Below are 16,240 nucleotides of genomic sequence, written 5' to 3' on the forward strand. Positions count from 1 at the left end.
CCGTTCAATTATCCAACAAAAACTAAGTAATATGGTTATCTTATATGCTTAAATATACATGCAGTTTTATCCTTTAGAGCACTTTCTTTTCTTCTCTTTTTTACAATGAAAATTACACATTTTGGGTTTTATTGCTCCCACAGTTCTTATTAATTTTTTTCTGAAGAGAATAAAACCAAATGTGACATAACAAAACAGAGTCAGTCAAATCAAAAGGATGGACATAGTACATAATATAAAAACAGAATACAAGGTGATCAACAATGGTAACCATAAGGCCTCTTGCTATCTAAAAAATAATTGCTTATATCATCAGTTATAATAAAATTGAATGAAACAGTAAAGAACAAAACCAATAAAACCAAAACATTGGAGACATTACAGGACTTCAAAAGAAGATAATAATCAAATCAGAAGGGGCAAAATAGTGAATCTTATTGTCTTCAAAGTTGTTGCCTATACCCAAACTTGGTACTATCAAGCAAAACAGAATAAAGTCAGTCAAAACAAGATGATGAGAGCAATACAGGGTTTCAAATCAAGTTAGTAGGAAATCAAAGTGGGTTACTATAATGTATCCTGCTATTTTTATTTACTTTTCTCTTAATTAAAAAGATAAAAATAAATAAATAAATAATTAAAAAAGGAGATTGAGATAAAAGAGGACATAACAACAAAACAGCACAGGTCAGAACATAACAATTTAAGCAACATAGTGTTTCACCACAAGATACCCCGACATAAAGGAAGTTATCATAGTGTCTCTCTCCTTGAAATATTTGAGTATAACTTCATATACTGTAGCATCAAACATATCAAGACAATGTAAAGCCATTCAAGAGAATGACAGTATTATAGGGTATTTAGAACCACTAACATAAAAGTTTCTATATAATCTCCTTGTCTATAAAAGTTTTTGTTTATATTATCACATATAATAAAATCCAATAAGATACAACATGTTAAGACCAAAGGAGACAGAAGAACAAAAGCTTGATGAGACTTCAAAACCAGATGATATTAAATCAGCACTAGCTATTAGGAAGTCTTGTTTTCTCCAAAATAGCTGTTCATACCATCACAGACAATAAAATCAAACAGCCTAGAATAAAACCATTCCAATTAATGAATGAAAACATTATAAGGCTTCAAAGCAATATAATGAGGAATCATGATTGCCACATATGTTGTGTATTGTTATCATTTCTTACAATAGGGAAACTATTTGGTATTTATACATGTGGGTTTGATTTATTTCACTTATGAGTATAGTATTAAGCTGCACCAATTTATTTATAAATATCTCAATGTGATCATTCTTTATAGCTGAGTAGTACTCCATTGTATAAAAATACTATCTTTTTTATCCCTTCCTCAGTTGATGGACACTTAGATTGTTTCCAAGATCTGGCTATTACAAATTGTGCTGCTATAAACATGGGTGTACATATATCTCTGTGGTACCATGCTTTCAGTTTTTCTGGGAATATGCCTAGAAGTGGAATAGCTGGAACAAATGGGACTTCCAATCCCAGCTTTTTGAGAAATCTCCAGACTTACTTCCACAATGTCTGCACCAGTCTACACTCCCACAAACAGTGCAGGACAGTTTCTTTTTCCCTACCACCTCTCCAGAATTTGTTGTTGTTGGTTTTCTTGACCCTGGCCATTCTTTCAGGAGTGAGATGGAATCTCAGTGTGGTTTTAGTTTGTATGTCTCTCATGAGTAATGATGATGAACATTTTTTCATGTATCTATTTGCCATTTGTATTTCTTCATCTGAGAATTGTGTATTGATCTCAGATGCCCATTTTTGGGTTGGATCTTTGAATTTTGGGGGTCTGATTTTTAAAATTCTTTATATGTTTTAGACAGAAGTCCTTTCTCTGAGGGACAGTTCACTAAGGTTTTTTTCCAGTTTGTGGGCTTTCTTTTCACTATGCTGGAGATTTCTTTTGACATTTAGAAACTTTTTCATAAGACGTGACCGCAGTTATTGATTCTGGGAAGTATTTCCCATGTGGTTTGAGCCCGGTTCATGAATTTTCTACCTACCCATATGTCTTCAAGATTTTTACCCAATTTGTCTTCCAATAGATTTAGTGTTTCTGTTTTAATATTCAGATCTTTGATCCATTTATATTTTAATTTAGTAATTTAATTTAATTTAGTGATAGGCATGGGTCTAGTTTTAGTTTTCGGCATATGCATATGGCGAGCCAGTTTTTCAAACAGCATTTATTAAAAAGACTGTCCTTCTTCCAGTGAACATGCTTGGCTCTTTTATTAAAGATAAGGTGGTTGAGTGTGTTTTTAGTTGTGGTTGAATCTTCTAATCTATTCCATTGATCTTCAGCTCTGTTTTGATTGCAGCACCATGTTGATTTTACTACAGTTGCTTTGTAGTATAACTTCAAGTCAGGGTTGTGATGCCTCCTGCCTTGCCTTCACTGCTTAGAATTGTCTTTGCTATTCTAGATCTCTTCTCACTCCAGATGAATTTTAGGAGTGATTTGTCTAGATCTATGAGGTATGTTGATGGTATTTTATTGGGATTGCATTGAATCTGTATAACAGTTTTGGGAGAATGGTCATTTTCACAATATTTATTCTTCCTATCCATAAGCAAGGGATGTCTTTCTACTTTCTGAGATCCTCTTGAATTTCTTTTTTCAGGGCATTAAAATTTTTCTTGTATAGGTCTTTCACTTCTTTCATGAGAGTAATCCTAAATATTTCATTTTTTTGGTTTCTAGTGTAAAGGGCGTGGCTTCTCTTATTTTTGTTTCTGTGATCTTGTTGCTATTGTATAGGAATGCTGTTGATTTTTGAGTATTGATTTTGTATCCAGCTACCTTGCTGAATTTATTTGTTGTATCTAAGAGTCTTTCAATGGGGTTTTTGGGGTCTTTTTATGTAGAGTATCATGTCTTCTGCAAAGAATGATAATTTAACTTCTTCTTTTCCTATCTTTACCCCTCTTATTTCTCTCTCTCTTGTCTAATTGCTCTGGCTAGTATTTCCAGTAGTATATTAAATAGGAGCAGTGATAAGGGACATCCTTGTCTTGTGCCTGATTTTAAAGTAAAGACCTTCAATTTTTGGCCACTTAGTATGATACTGGCTGTTGGTTTGTTGTAGATGGCCTTTGTTATATTGAGGTAAGGACCATCTATTCCAATATTCTGTAAGTTTCTTATCATAAAAGAATGTTGGAGCCTATCAAAAGCTTTTTCTGCCTCTATATAATTGATTATGTGATTCTTACTTTTTTTTAATATGGTGAATAACATTTATTGATTTACATATGTTGAACCTTCCCTGCATACCTGGGATGAATCCCACTTGATCATGGTGTATAATCTTCTTGATGATTTGCTGCATTCTATTTGCCAATGTTTTATTGAGGATTTTTGCATCTGTGTTCATTAGGGAGATTGGTCTGTAGTTCTCTTTTTTAGTTGGGTCTTTCTCTGGTTTTGGTACTAGAGTAATATTTGCTTCCAGGAATGACTTAGGAAGGATTGTACCCCTTTCAACTTCATTGAACAGTTTGAGAAGTGTCAACATTAAGTCTTCTTTATACTTTTTGTAGAATTCTGCACTGAATCCCTCTGGGCCTGGGCTCCTCTGTGTAGCTAAGGACTTAACTACATTTTCAATTTCATTGGTAGAAACTGTTTGTTATTCAGCAGTTTTACATCTTCTAGACCTAGCTTTGGTTCTTCATGTTTCTAGGAATCTGTCTATTTCTTCTGTGTTATCGAACCTTTGAGAGTAGAGGTTTTTGAAATAGGTGTTGATGATCTTCTGTATTTCTACAGAGTCTGTAGTGATTTCACCTTTTTCATTTCTTATTGCATGAATTTGAGTTTTTTCTTCCCTTTTTAAAATAAATGTAGCTAGGGGCTTATCAATTTTATTTATTCATTCAAAGAACCAACTGTTTGATTCATCGATTCTTTGGATTGCTTTCTGAGTCTCTATTGCATTGATTTTTGCTCTGATTTTTATAATTTCCTCTCTTCTTTTGGCTTTGGACTTGGCTTGCTCTTCTTTTTCTAGATGTTTGAGGTGTAACATCAGGTTGATTATTTGTATTCATTCTGTTTTCCTGATATGGGAATCAGTGCAATAAATTTTCCTCTGAGGACAGCTTTCATTGCATCCTACAGATTCCTGTAAGTTGTATTTGTATTTTCATTTTTTGTAGGTAGTTTTTAATTTCTTCTTTAATTTCCCCCATGACCCACTGATTACTCAAGAGTGTGTTATTCAGTTTCCTTGTTTTTGTGGGATTTTTGAAGTATCTTTTATCATTAATTTCTAATTTCATGGCACTATGATCTGATAGTAGGCAAGGGATAATTTAAACTCTTTTGCATTTATTTAAATATGCTCAGTGATCTAATACATGGTCTACTTTAGAGAATGACCCATGTACTGCTGAGAAGAATGTGTATTTTGATGTTGTTGGGTGGAACACTCTGTATATGTCTATCAAGTCCATTTGTTCACAGGTATGATTCAGTTCTGTTATTTCTTTGCTGATTTTCTGTTTGGTTGATCTGTCCTTTGGTGTCAAATGTGTGTTAAGGTCTCCTGTTATAATTGTGTTACTGCTAATTTGGTTTTTCCTTTCTGTTAATATTTGTTTTATATAACTGGGTGCTCTCGAATTTGGTGCATGTATATTTAAGATAGTTATCTCTTCCTCTTGAAGTTTTCTGCTAACCAATATGTAGTGGTCCTTTTATCTCTTCTGATCATTATTGGTTTGAAGTTTACATTGTCTACAAACTGAATAGCTATCCCCACTTTTTTGGGGGGTTCCTGTTGCATGATATATTGTTTTTCATCCTTTGAATTTAGTCTGTGAGTATCCTTTTGTGTTAGATGAGTTTTTTATAGACAGCATATGGTTGGATTTTGTTTTTTGATACATTCTGCCATTGTGTTTCTTTTAATTGGTGCACTGAGTCCATTTACATTAATGGTTATAACTGTTATATGTTGGCTTATTGTTGACATGCTATCTTTCTGCTGTTGAATCTTTATCATTTTGTTCTGTTTAATTTTCTGCTTTGCTTAGTGGTTTTTTTCCTAAGTGTATCTAAACTGTCTTTCAGTATTTTTTGTAGGGTTGGCTTGGTGATCATGAAGTTCTTCAGCTGTTCTTTGTCATGGAAGTATCTTATTTCTCCATCCATTTTGAAGGACAGTTTTTCAGGGTACATCAGTCTAGGTTGAAAATCATTTTCCTTTAGCATCTGAGATACTTTGCTCCATGTTCTTCTTGACTTCATTGTTTGTGTTGAGAAGTCAGCAGTGGTTCTGATAGGCTTTCCTTTATATGTGATCTATCTTTTTCTTTCTGAAAGCTTTTAGTATTCTATTCTTATGTTGGATTTCTGGGATGGTGATTATAATATGCCTGGATGTAGTTTTATTTTGGTTATGGCTATTTGGAGTTCTATATGCTTCACTAATCCTAATGTCAGTTTCCAATCTCATGTTTGGAAATTTTCAGCTCTGACTTCTGTGAATAGCTTTTTGATATTATTTGTGCTGTTCCCTTCTTTTTTATTTATTTCTATTAATCTTATGTTGTTTTTCTTTGCATCATCTTACAGCTGTTGAATTGTTATTTCCTGATTCCTTGTTTTTTTCAAAAGATCTTTCCTTTCCTGTTCAATAGCTGCAATCTTGTCTTTAAAGTCTGAAATTCTATCTTCACTTTGATTGAAGTGGTTTGGACAATTTTCAATGGAGTTTTTGATTTCATGTATGTCCCTTTGTATCTGCTTCATGCATTCTGTTTGTTTCTTAAATTGTTCATCGAGGGATTCCATCATTTTGGTTTTTTCCTCTAATTTTTTAACTGTGTCTTCTATAGATGTGTTTAGCATCTCTTTTATTACTTTTATCATTTCTTCTTTTACCTGGGAGATTATTTCTAGTTTGAATTTCTTTAAAGCTTCCTGGAGTTGCTTCTTTATTTCAGTTGCTATTATTACAGGTATTTCAGGTGTATGGCATATATTTTCTTTTATTTTTATGGTTCCTAGGGTTTCTTGGGATGGGCTGGAGGTTTGAGATTTCATTTTGGTCTTTCATTTTTTCATTTTCCTATATTTCTGTGTTTCAAGTGTTTTTTTAAAGCTTCCCCTGGATTTTTAAAAAAATCCTCTCCTGTGCCCTAAGCTCCTAGGACTGAATGGATGTTGCTGAGTGTGGTCCAGGTGGGCCCTCAGGCCCTCCTGTGCTACCTTCAGTGTTCCATGTAGCTGGGAAGGCACCTACCCACTGTGGACAATGGGCTAAAGCTCTCCCCAGGCAAAGACCAATGCTCTGAAACTCACTTCACCTGCTCTCCACTCCCATAATTGAAGAAGGTCATGGGGTAATCTACTCAGGCTGTAAAACCTCCTAACTTGAGTTTAAAGTAGCTGGGCTCTGGGTGGCTCATTGAGCTCTGGAAGCAATGATCTTAAACAATGTCCCAGGCTCAGGATGGCACGCGGACTTACCCCAGATGTGAGCTGAATTTCCCAGTTCCCAATTCCAAAGAAGGTCGCTGGGCATGTCCTGGGCAGGCCTGAAACCTGCCAGGCAAGCACAGCCTAGTGTGGCTGTGCTCTGGGTGGGTCCTTGAGCTCTGGGAGCGATGATCTGAACACAGTCTCCTGGGATCTGAATGGGAGCAGACTCACCCCAGCCACCAGCTGAATTTCCAAGTTCCTGGTTCTGGAGAGGGTCGCTGGACATGTTCTGGGCAGGCTTGAAACCTGCCAGGCAAGCACAGCCTAGCATGGCTGGGCTCTGTGTGGGCCCTTGAGCTCTCAATCCCATCCAATTAGGGGCAAGAACATTCTTAGGGAGTGCACGCTTACTAGCTACACAGAGGATCAGAGCTCTCCCCAGACCAAAATGCCAAAATAATCTATCAGGGGAATGCCTGGCCAGCCTCACAGGTCACAGAGCACAAGGCTCTAAACCACAGCTTGATAGAGTACTCTATCTAGCCATGGTGCTATGGGAGGGTGGAAACTCTGTCCAGCACAGCATTCCAGTGCAATCCATCTGGAGAGAGCCTGGTAAGTTGCATATGTACCAGAGGAAAATGACAAAATGAAAGAGCAGGATGCAGACTCAGTCCTCCAACCCACTGAGACTAAATCCAGGAGACACTAAAAGGTGAGACACTGGAAATTGTACAACTGAACTTTCTGAAATGCTATCAAATTAGGTAAAGAAACAACTTCATAAAGCTCTAAAGGAAATCAGACCAGAAATAATCTCCCAGGCCAAAAAAAATAAAAAAGAAAAAAAAAAGAAATGACAAACATTATGAAAGAAATGCTCTGTATACCTAAGGAGATTTAGATTTTTAAAAATGGAGGAACATAAGAAAATGATGGAAAACTTAAATGAATAATAAAAGATAAAATTAGAAGACATGAAACAAATTCAAAGGGATAGTCAGGAAATCAAAAATTCCATTGAAATCTGGGAAAAGGGTTGGAATTAGACTGAAGATAGATTCTCAGATTTTGAAGACAAGATGGACACTTATGAACATGAAAGAAAAGATATCTTAAAAATAATAAGGAATCAGGAAACAATTCAACAGCTATGAGATGATGCAAACAGAAATAATATAAGGCTGATGTTAAAAAATCAGGAGCTAGCACAAACAACACACAAAAGCTATTTACAGAAGTAATAGTAGAAAATGTTCCAAACATGAGTAAAGAATATGATTTACAGATAAATGAGGCACACAGAACACCAATTAACCATAACAAAAATAAATCTTCATACACTTATATAAATGTTAGGCTATGACCTGACCATAGTGCAATAAAATTGGAAATTAGTGAAAAAACACCCACCGGAATACCAGAAACACATTGAAATTAAGTGACACTCTCCTAAACAACCAGTGGGTCACAGAAGAAGTTACACAATATCTATAAGCAAACAAATCTGCAAATGCATCTTCCCAGAACCTGTGGGACATAGTAAAACAGTCCTCAGAGAAATATTCATAATGATAAACTCCCACATGAGGAAAATGGAATGAGCATAAATAAATAACACAATGGTGCACATTAATCTTGTAAAAAAAGAAGAGCAAGTCAAGCCCAAAGCCCAAAGAAGAGAAAAAATTATAAAGATTAGACCAGAAATTAATGCATGCATCAAAGAGTTGGTTCTTTGAAACAATAAATAAAATTGATAAAACCCTAGCCATCCTTATCAAAGAGAGGAAAGAATAAACTCAAATACATGAAATAAGTAATGAATAGAGAGAAATCACTACAGACCCTGTGGTAAAACAGATCATCAATGCCTAATTCAAAAATGTTTACTCTCGTAGGGTTGATAACACAGAAGAGATGGACAGATTCCTAGAAATGAATGAATTACCAAAGCTGATTACAGTTAATGAAATTGCAAATGTAATTAGGACATTACCAACAAAGAAAATATCAGGTTCTGATGGAGTCACTGCTGAATTCTACAAGGAATTAAAGGGTCCAATCAAATTCACTGGAAGAATGATAGCCTCTTTAATAAGTGATGATAGAAAAGCTAGCTTTCAATATGCTGAAAACTAAAACTAGACCCATGACTATCATCAAGCACTAAACTAAAACCCAAATGAAATAAAAAAATTCTAACTATTAAAACAGAAACTTTAAGTCTTCTGGAAGACAAAGTAGGTAGAAATCTTAATGATATAATGTTAGGCTCATGAACAAATGTGAAGCTGCACATGAAATACTTTCAAGAATCAACAGCTGGGATCTTGTCTTATTAAAAAGTGTTTGCATGCCAAAAGAAATTTCCAACAGAGTGAGAGAAAACACACTAATTGGGAAAGTATCTTAGCTAAGTGTTACTCAGACAAAGGACCTCTATTTAGAACTCATAAAAAGTTAAAAAAAAAAAGCAGGTCCCAAAATTCAAGGACCCAATCCAATAATGGCAACTGAGATGCATACACACTTCTCAGATGAAGAAATACAAATGTCAAATAAATATATGAAAAAATGTTCAGCATCATTGGCCATTTGAGAAATGCAAATTAATACAACTCTGAGATTCCATCTCACTCCAGAAATTAGTACAGCCAAGATCAAGAAATCAACCAATAACAAATGCTAGAGGGGCTGTGGGGAAAAACAAACTCTTTTTCCAGTGTTAGTAGGAATGTAGACTGGTGCAGCCACTGTGGAAATCAGTGTGGAGATTCGTCAAAAAGCTAGGATTAGAGATTCCATGTGACCCAGGTTTCCTGCTTCTGGACATTTTCCTAGAAGAACTGAAAACATACCAAAGTGATATATGTGCACCCATGTTTATAGCAGCACAATTTGTAATAGCCAAATCGTGGAAAGAAGCTATGTGCCTCTCAATCAAGGAATGCATAAAAAAGATGTATTTTTATACAACTGAGTACTACTCAGCAATAAATAATATAGCATCAAGGCTTTAATAAGTAAACGGATGAAACTTGAGAACATACTCATAAATGATATGTTAAACTTACATATGTAAATATTGTACTGTCTCCCTAGTGTAAGAAACTGAAAGAGCAAATATGATCCATAATATACAATAAATATATTGTAAGGGTAAGAAAATACTCAAGGAGGAAACATAACTGGGATGGGGAAAGGAGGAAAGGAAAAGAAAAAGAAAGATACATCAATTTGTATGTATGTACATATATATATATATATATATATGTATATATATATGTGTGTGTGTGTATGTGCATTTCTGATAATTAAAATGACTATACTACCAATTATATTAATTCTTGGAAAAGAAAAATTAATGCTTACATGATTAGACCAATTTTACATGTCTATCTCTAGTAATCTAAGCAACCCTTTTGAAGGTAACAATATGCGATATTCCCCTCATTATTAAATTCCTATCATCTTGTTTGGAAATCCTATACTGTTATTGGTTTGGGTTTGTTGTTGTTGTTATTTGTCTCTTTTGTTTTTTGTTGTTCTTTTCTGTGCCTTTTTTCTCTGAAATAAATAAACAAACAAATTAATTAATTAATTATAATACCGTTAGAAAGGTACTGGGCTGTCAAAGAACTCAGTTAAAGGTGAAGACATCAGAATTGTGGCTGGAGGTGCATCTGAAAAAGGCAAGACCTCAAGATAAAGTCACAAATGACTTATATACTTCCCTAAGAGACTAGTGGGAAATTTGATGATTGGTATTGCCAAATCCATTAAATTCAGATATAAGCCAGACACTTATGTGGGTGACCAAAACACCTGGGCCCATCCAATCCCCAAATATTCCTCTTGGAAATCACAGATAAACCAGTACTAATGATGTCAATCATATTCCCTTTCTCTGTGTTCTGCTTCCCTATTAGATCAATATTAGCTAAGAGGCTATCCCTGTAATCTTACTGATTGATTATATTTTGACCCACCTGATAACCTCTTTGTGAGTTTGCACTATAAAACAAATTCATGGAAAAACAACCTTGGCAACAACCCACTCCAGGACTCCACCTGTTTCTCCACAGTCATTCCTATTCTTTTGTCCTTCAGAATTTATGCATCGATTTCAGGATACATAAACTTGGCACATCTGACATCCAGCAGGTTGAGAATTACATTTCTCCTATATCAATCCTGTATCCATCTTTTAGCATTTCCTAATTCATATTGGACCCAAACACTATTGCAGGAATACATAAATTGTTCCTTTCTAAAATTAACAGAGTCAGATTATTTCCACTGATAAGGAACATGGCATAGTGGTAAGGTTAGTGACATGTGTGGGGTTCTGTTCATGGTGTTTTCCATGGTTCATTTTGGGGGAGAGAGAGAGAGAGAGAGAGAGAGAGAGAGAGAGAGAGGAGAGGAGAGAGAGAGAGAAAGAGAGATAGAGAGAGAGACAGAGAGAGAGAGACAGACAGAGAGAGAGAGAGAAAGAGAGATAGAGAGAGAGAGACAGAGAGAGACAGAGAGAGACAGAGAGAGAGAGAGAGAGAGAGAGAGAGAGAGAGAGAGAGAGAGAGAGAAGAGAAAGAGAGGGGAAAGAAAGAGGCAAGAGAGCAAGAGAAAAAGGACTAGGCATCAGACCTTTCAGATGCCATCCCATGCAGAAAGAGATCCACTGAGCCCATAAAGCATCCTTTGTAGTCTTAAAATTGCTGTGACACTAGTGACTTTTCTGGATAGAAAAATCCCCTTGAGTAATCTTTTAATCTTAGGACTCATTATAAAATTGTCCACTATGTCCTTCGACTTCTAGTGGCTCCCACAGAACTTCTCTGAGACTAGAGTGGAAGCAAGCCCCCAGGGCCTCTCATAGCCATTTAGGAAAAGCACCTTTTAAGAGATTAGGGCGGAGTCAATATTTTCGTTGTTGGCTTACTTTGAATAAAATAATGCTTTCTTAAGAGATCAGGGTGGATTCATTTGAGAAACAGTATCTCTTAAATTTTCCCTGATATTAAAAATTTTGATACTTTATTTATAGAAAGAGAAAAACCTCAAAAAATTTAAATATAGAACTACATGTCTCTACTTCTCTATATTCACTTACAGGTCAACTAAGTTGAGTTTTTACTGGTTGTTCTTGGATCTGCTCAGGTAGTCAGGCATATGTTTATAAATTATCTAAATTTCTATTAGAAGAAACAAAAAGGAGATCTAATCCAATTTGAAAGAAAAGAGGGAAGAAGCCTATATGGGTAGGAAGTCTTTCTAGGGGAGAGAAAAGAAAAGAAAAAAAATTAAACCAGTTGCTTAGTGGTGGAGGTGCTGTTCTTATCTCCCAGCCTGTGTGCCAGCTGACTCACAGGAAGGGCAAACTGGCTTCCTGTTACTCCTTCCAGGCCCAGAATGAATTTTGTGGCCCATGGGAAGGGAAAGTTGGCTTCTTATTACAACTCCCAGGCCCCACATGGTTTCTGCTGACTCAAGAGAATGGCAAATTGGCTTGTTTCTCCTCCAGACCCTGCATGGCTTGCACCTGGTTACATTTATTGGCGGTAGAAAAGAAACAAGCTCTATAGCTCAAAGCCTGGGTCACGTAAAAGTAGGAAAATAAGTACACTCTACAGAATGGCTACTATGAATGAACACAATAGCTGAGAGTTTAATTAAAGCTGTTCTTTTTGTATCACCCAATCCTCAGAATGATGTCAGGTCTAGGCCATGTAATTCCAAATTCCTCCAATTCTCATGAGAAGTCCGCATGTAGGACTTTGGGAACTGTTCTACACATGCATCCTGGGGTTTTGTAATTAGCAGGTCATCCCTCCTTTCCTAGCCAGCTTGCTACCCTCCAGTCTCCTGCCTCAATTTTATCTGATGAAGGATATGTTTGCATTGTTGTAATGGCCCAACAGCAGGATTCTGCATTGTTCTTTTTCTTGAAGTTAGCATCCTCCACTTTTGGCAAGTGGAAATAGTACAGCTCATCTGACTATAATAGATTGTTAAGGCAGAGCTAGTGTAGGCTTCCCATAATGTTCTATAAAGTGTTCCAATTGCCTGTGTGCTCTCAGGCACCTGTCTGCCAGCCTATCCTGAAGAATATCCTACTGCAGCCTTATATCATGCTAGAATCTGCTCCTTGCTCATGCTATGCTTTGTGGTCCAATTTATTCTTGTACCTGTTTGCTTATATATGATTCATGTCCTACTGAATTCCCAATTACTACTAACATTTTAGATGTTTGGCTTTAAAAAGCTCCTTACAACATTTTAGGCTTTATATAGGTTACTTCTTAATCATATATTTTAAAATTTATTCCCACACAAAATGTCAAATAAGTTCATTTGATGTTAATTTTTTTTGTAATTTTTGTCTTTAGATTAAATAGGTTAAGGCACAATTTGGACATGACTCTCCCAATATCCAACTTATCTGCCAGCAGAGGTATTGTTGTAACTTAACTCTGGTGCCTCTGGCAAACTCAGGATGTCTTAGAAGAGATAAGATGGAACACAGACTCCTGAAAGCACTTGGATATCTGAAAACACCCAAGCATTCACACTAATGCCTCAAGGATTTTGTTCACTGAGGCAAAAATATCCAGAGAAACTTTACCACTGATGTTTACTAAGATCTTCCCACCTAATGTCCTTTGACTTCCTTTAGGCTCTAGAAAAGAGCCTACTTCGCTTGGCTCCCTACAGATGGCCTTTTTGTCTTCTGTCTGCCCGTTTCCAGGCACAATAAATTCCATGTCACATTGCCTTTATCCAAGGCCTGGTGGTCTTGGCTAGTCTCTCCCTTGATCTGTTCCTACATCTGGAGCTGAAGCCAGAAGGAAACAAAGTCTCTCCAGGGAGTTTTACATTCTCTTGAACCTCCACCCCAGCTGAGACAACTCAGCAGCATCCGTAGACCTTGGTCCTTCCAACTCCTGCCACTATTATATGCCAGATCTCACTGAGTGTTTCATACCAGGTAAGTCCCAGTCTCCTTTTCCCTCCTTTGTCTTTCCTGCCTGCCTTTTGCTCTCCCTGATGTCAGAGACAGGCTTGTCTTGCTTTTCATGCTTTTTAAAGTCCAGCTCTTATATCAAAAAGCACACCGGGAAGGCTGCTTCCCTCTAGCATATGGCCAACCGCAAACACATTTGCCTTTCTCAGTTACTCATGTTTGCGGCTTTGGATCCTGTTAGAGACCTCCCCCGGAGAGCTGGCTGATCTACTATAACTCTCTGTACTCCAGAGGGGAACTATGCATTTTCCACTCTTCTCTAATCCCTGCTTGCCCACCTCCTGCAGAATTCAAACCTCTTCTACTCTCTCCTGACCTGCAGCCCAAACAGCTAGAAAACGGCTCTCAGTAACAAGAGTGTGATATTTTGATTTTTTCCATTTTGAAAAATAACAAATAATTAACAGGAGATAAGAGATTGTTTTTATTTCTTGATTGATGAATTATATCAGGTAATCATAATTGTCATTCCTGTTTGCCATTTATTGCACATTTTGTAACTCACATTTTGATTTCTTTTAAAGGAATGTTTGTTTTTGTGGAGCAGCTCTTGTACCCTTGTTTTATATATGTTACATTTAGACTTGCTTGAACTGTTTGACTTGTGACCACTGTAGTTTTTAATCTTATTTTAATCAGCATTGATAAATAATGTTAAAGTGCCATCTAGTGGAGTATGATATAATTCTGTAAAATGGGTCTTTTTATAAAATCTCATCTACATTCATCTCAGGCTTTTACCTATTCCTTATAGAATGCTAAAATGAAACAGTGATTACTCTGCCAGCTAGCAATTGCCTTTTGAGAAGCTGACATTCTCAAAGCAAAGAGCAGATTTCCCCAGAACTCTGTTGAACCACCATTGACACCAATGGCCTAGTGGAATGTTGGACAATTTTATTTTTTTCCCAGAGACAAATCTCTGACTGCATGGAACTGGTAAAAACTGAAAGGACAACTGAGGGTTCTCAGCTGGGGTAGCTCTCCTGTGAATTTTTTAAGGTCCTACTGTGGAAACTAGCTCTCAAAAGCCTGGAAGGGTAATCAAACAATCTCCACTTATCTATCCTTTCCACCTGTACTCCCCATGGAAGATGAAAGGCATGTCTTTCAGTGATCATCAGGTATCCTGTATCTCGGTGACATGAAATGATGCTGTTAGAGTCCTTTCAGAAGCTTCCATCAAGGGTCAAGCTACAGGTCTGGACTTTTCTCTCCACTAATAAGTTGCAAGTTAGAAACCCTAAAATTTCTTCTCCTTTCCCTTTCATCTCAACCCTCTCCTTTTCCCTCTCAAGCTTATTTCTCCCTGACTTTTCCCTCTTGTGTCTCCCTCCTGCCACTACCATTTACACTGAGGTACTCCCCAGGGGTCTGGCCATGAGCTGTCATCATCACATGTCAGACATATGTGCCAGGCCAAGGGTCAGGCTGCATGACCCAGTGCCAAATGCTCATGCTTGTCCTGTTCAACCTGTCCTGCCCAGAACCCACTGGCTGTCCTTATGGCCCTGGGACCCTGGAATAGGAGGTACACTCATTGCCATAGAGAATAAGATTCAACTGGTGCTCATATACACAACGAGACCAGAGTGCCTGTAATGCATTGTGCCCTTCTTCTGACATCTAGAAGCTGCCACAATACCTGCATACAGTCTACACCCATTCCTGAGACCAGCCCAGGTAAGAAAAATGTGAAACTGCAGGGCAGGCTCCTTGACCCACCCTGCTTGCTGTGGGCCATGTCCCTGGTTGTGCCCACCACCGAATTCCGGACCATGACATCCTCCAGTTGGTCTGCATCCAGTTGGTCTATCCCTTTCCTCCCTGCTGCCACCATGCTGTGGCTACCTGGCTCTACTTGCAAACTGATCCACGCCCAGCTTGAACCCACCCAGGGTGCCTCCCTAAGGCCTGCCCAGCCCCAAGGGTCAGGTGACTCTGCCCGCTGCTTCTCTAAACTTCAGTCATACTCTCACAACTCCCACTCATGTGTCTGCTACAAATCCTGTCTAGACTACTTACTCTCTTCTGCCCCTGTTGCTTCTCTTTTAGATTTCTCCCAATCAGCTGGAGTCTGAGCTCTCTCTCCATACTCTTAAAAGCCCAGATTTTCTCCAGCTTGCCAAAAGCTGACTTTAAACCACTTAATTAAAAATGTCCTTTTCACAGAGAGAGGTTAATTTGTAAGGCTAACAACTGTTTGCCTTTAAAAAAGGACTACAGCTGTCAAAATATTATACTTCTGCTTTACATCTGCTCACTAAGACTGATACAACTATAATCTTCTGCTCTGAGTGTTCAACAATGAAAGTTTAGAGGCCAGAACTAGAGAGATACTGGGCTAAAAGAAGAGCTAATTTGTTGGCTCCCATTCTTCAAGGTCAGCAGAGACCCAGGACATAAGAAAACATTTTCTACAAAATCTACAACTCAGATGAGTTACTCAATCTCCTGATAAGGGAGATTAATGGAAACACCTTCTCCCCCAAGAAGACAGAGATCAATAAAGATGTGTAGTGTTCCTAAGGAGAATCACCAAAAAAAGGTCTGATAATCAAGATCAGGACTCATTCTGGTTATCAATACTGACAGAGGAGCTGAGAGGCCACTTATCTGGTTCAAAGAGTAATGCCTAATGAGACTTACCTAACATGATATACAGTGAGCAGTAAATTTTAATTAACTCAGGTCTCATTGTAAGTTGGTTTTAAATACCCAGCAGAAAAG

General features: G+C 37.3%; 1 pseudogene; it reads right to left on the minus strand.

Annotated features, from left to right (window-relative positions):
* The window catches only part of LOC100734309 (uncharacterized), a 52,918-nt pseudogene extending 37,568 nt beyond the window's left edge, over nucleotides 1–15,350 (minus strand).
* Nucleotides 15,351–16,240: the final 890 nt, after the last annotated feature.

The sequence above is a fragment of the Cavia porcellus genome, unplaced genomic scaffold, assembly GCF_034190915.1.
Source record: "Cavia porcellus strain 051 isolate PalLab524CR breed Dunkin Hartley unplaced genomic scaffold, mCavPor4.1 scaffold_1, whole genome shotgun sequence".
In the NCBI taxonomy this organism is placed as follows: domain Eukaryota; kingdom Metazoa; phylum Chordata; class Mammalia; order Rodentia; family Caviidae; genus Cavia; species Cavia porcellus.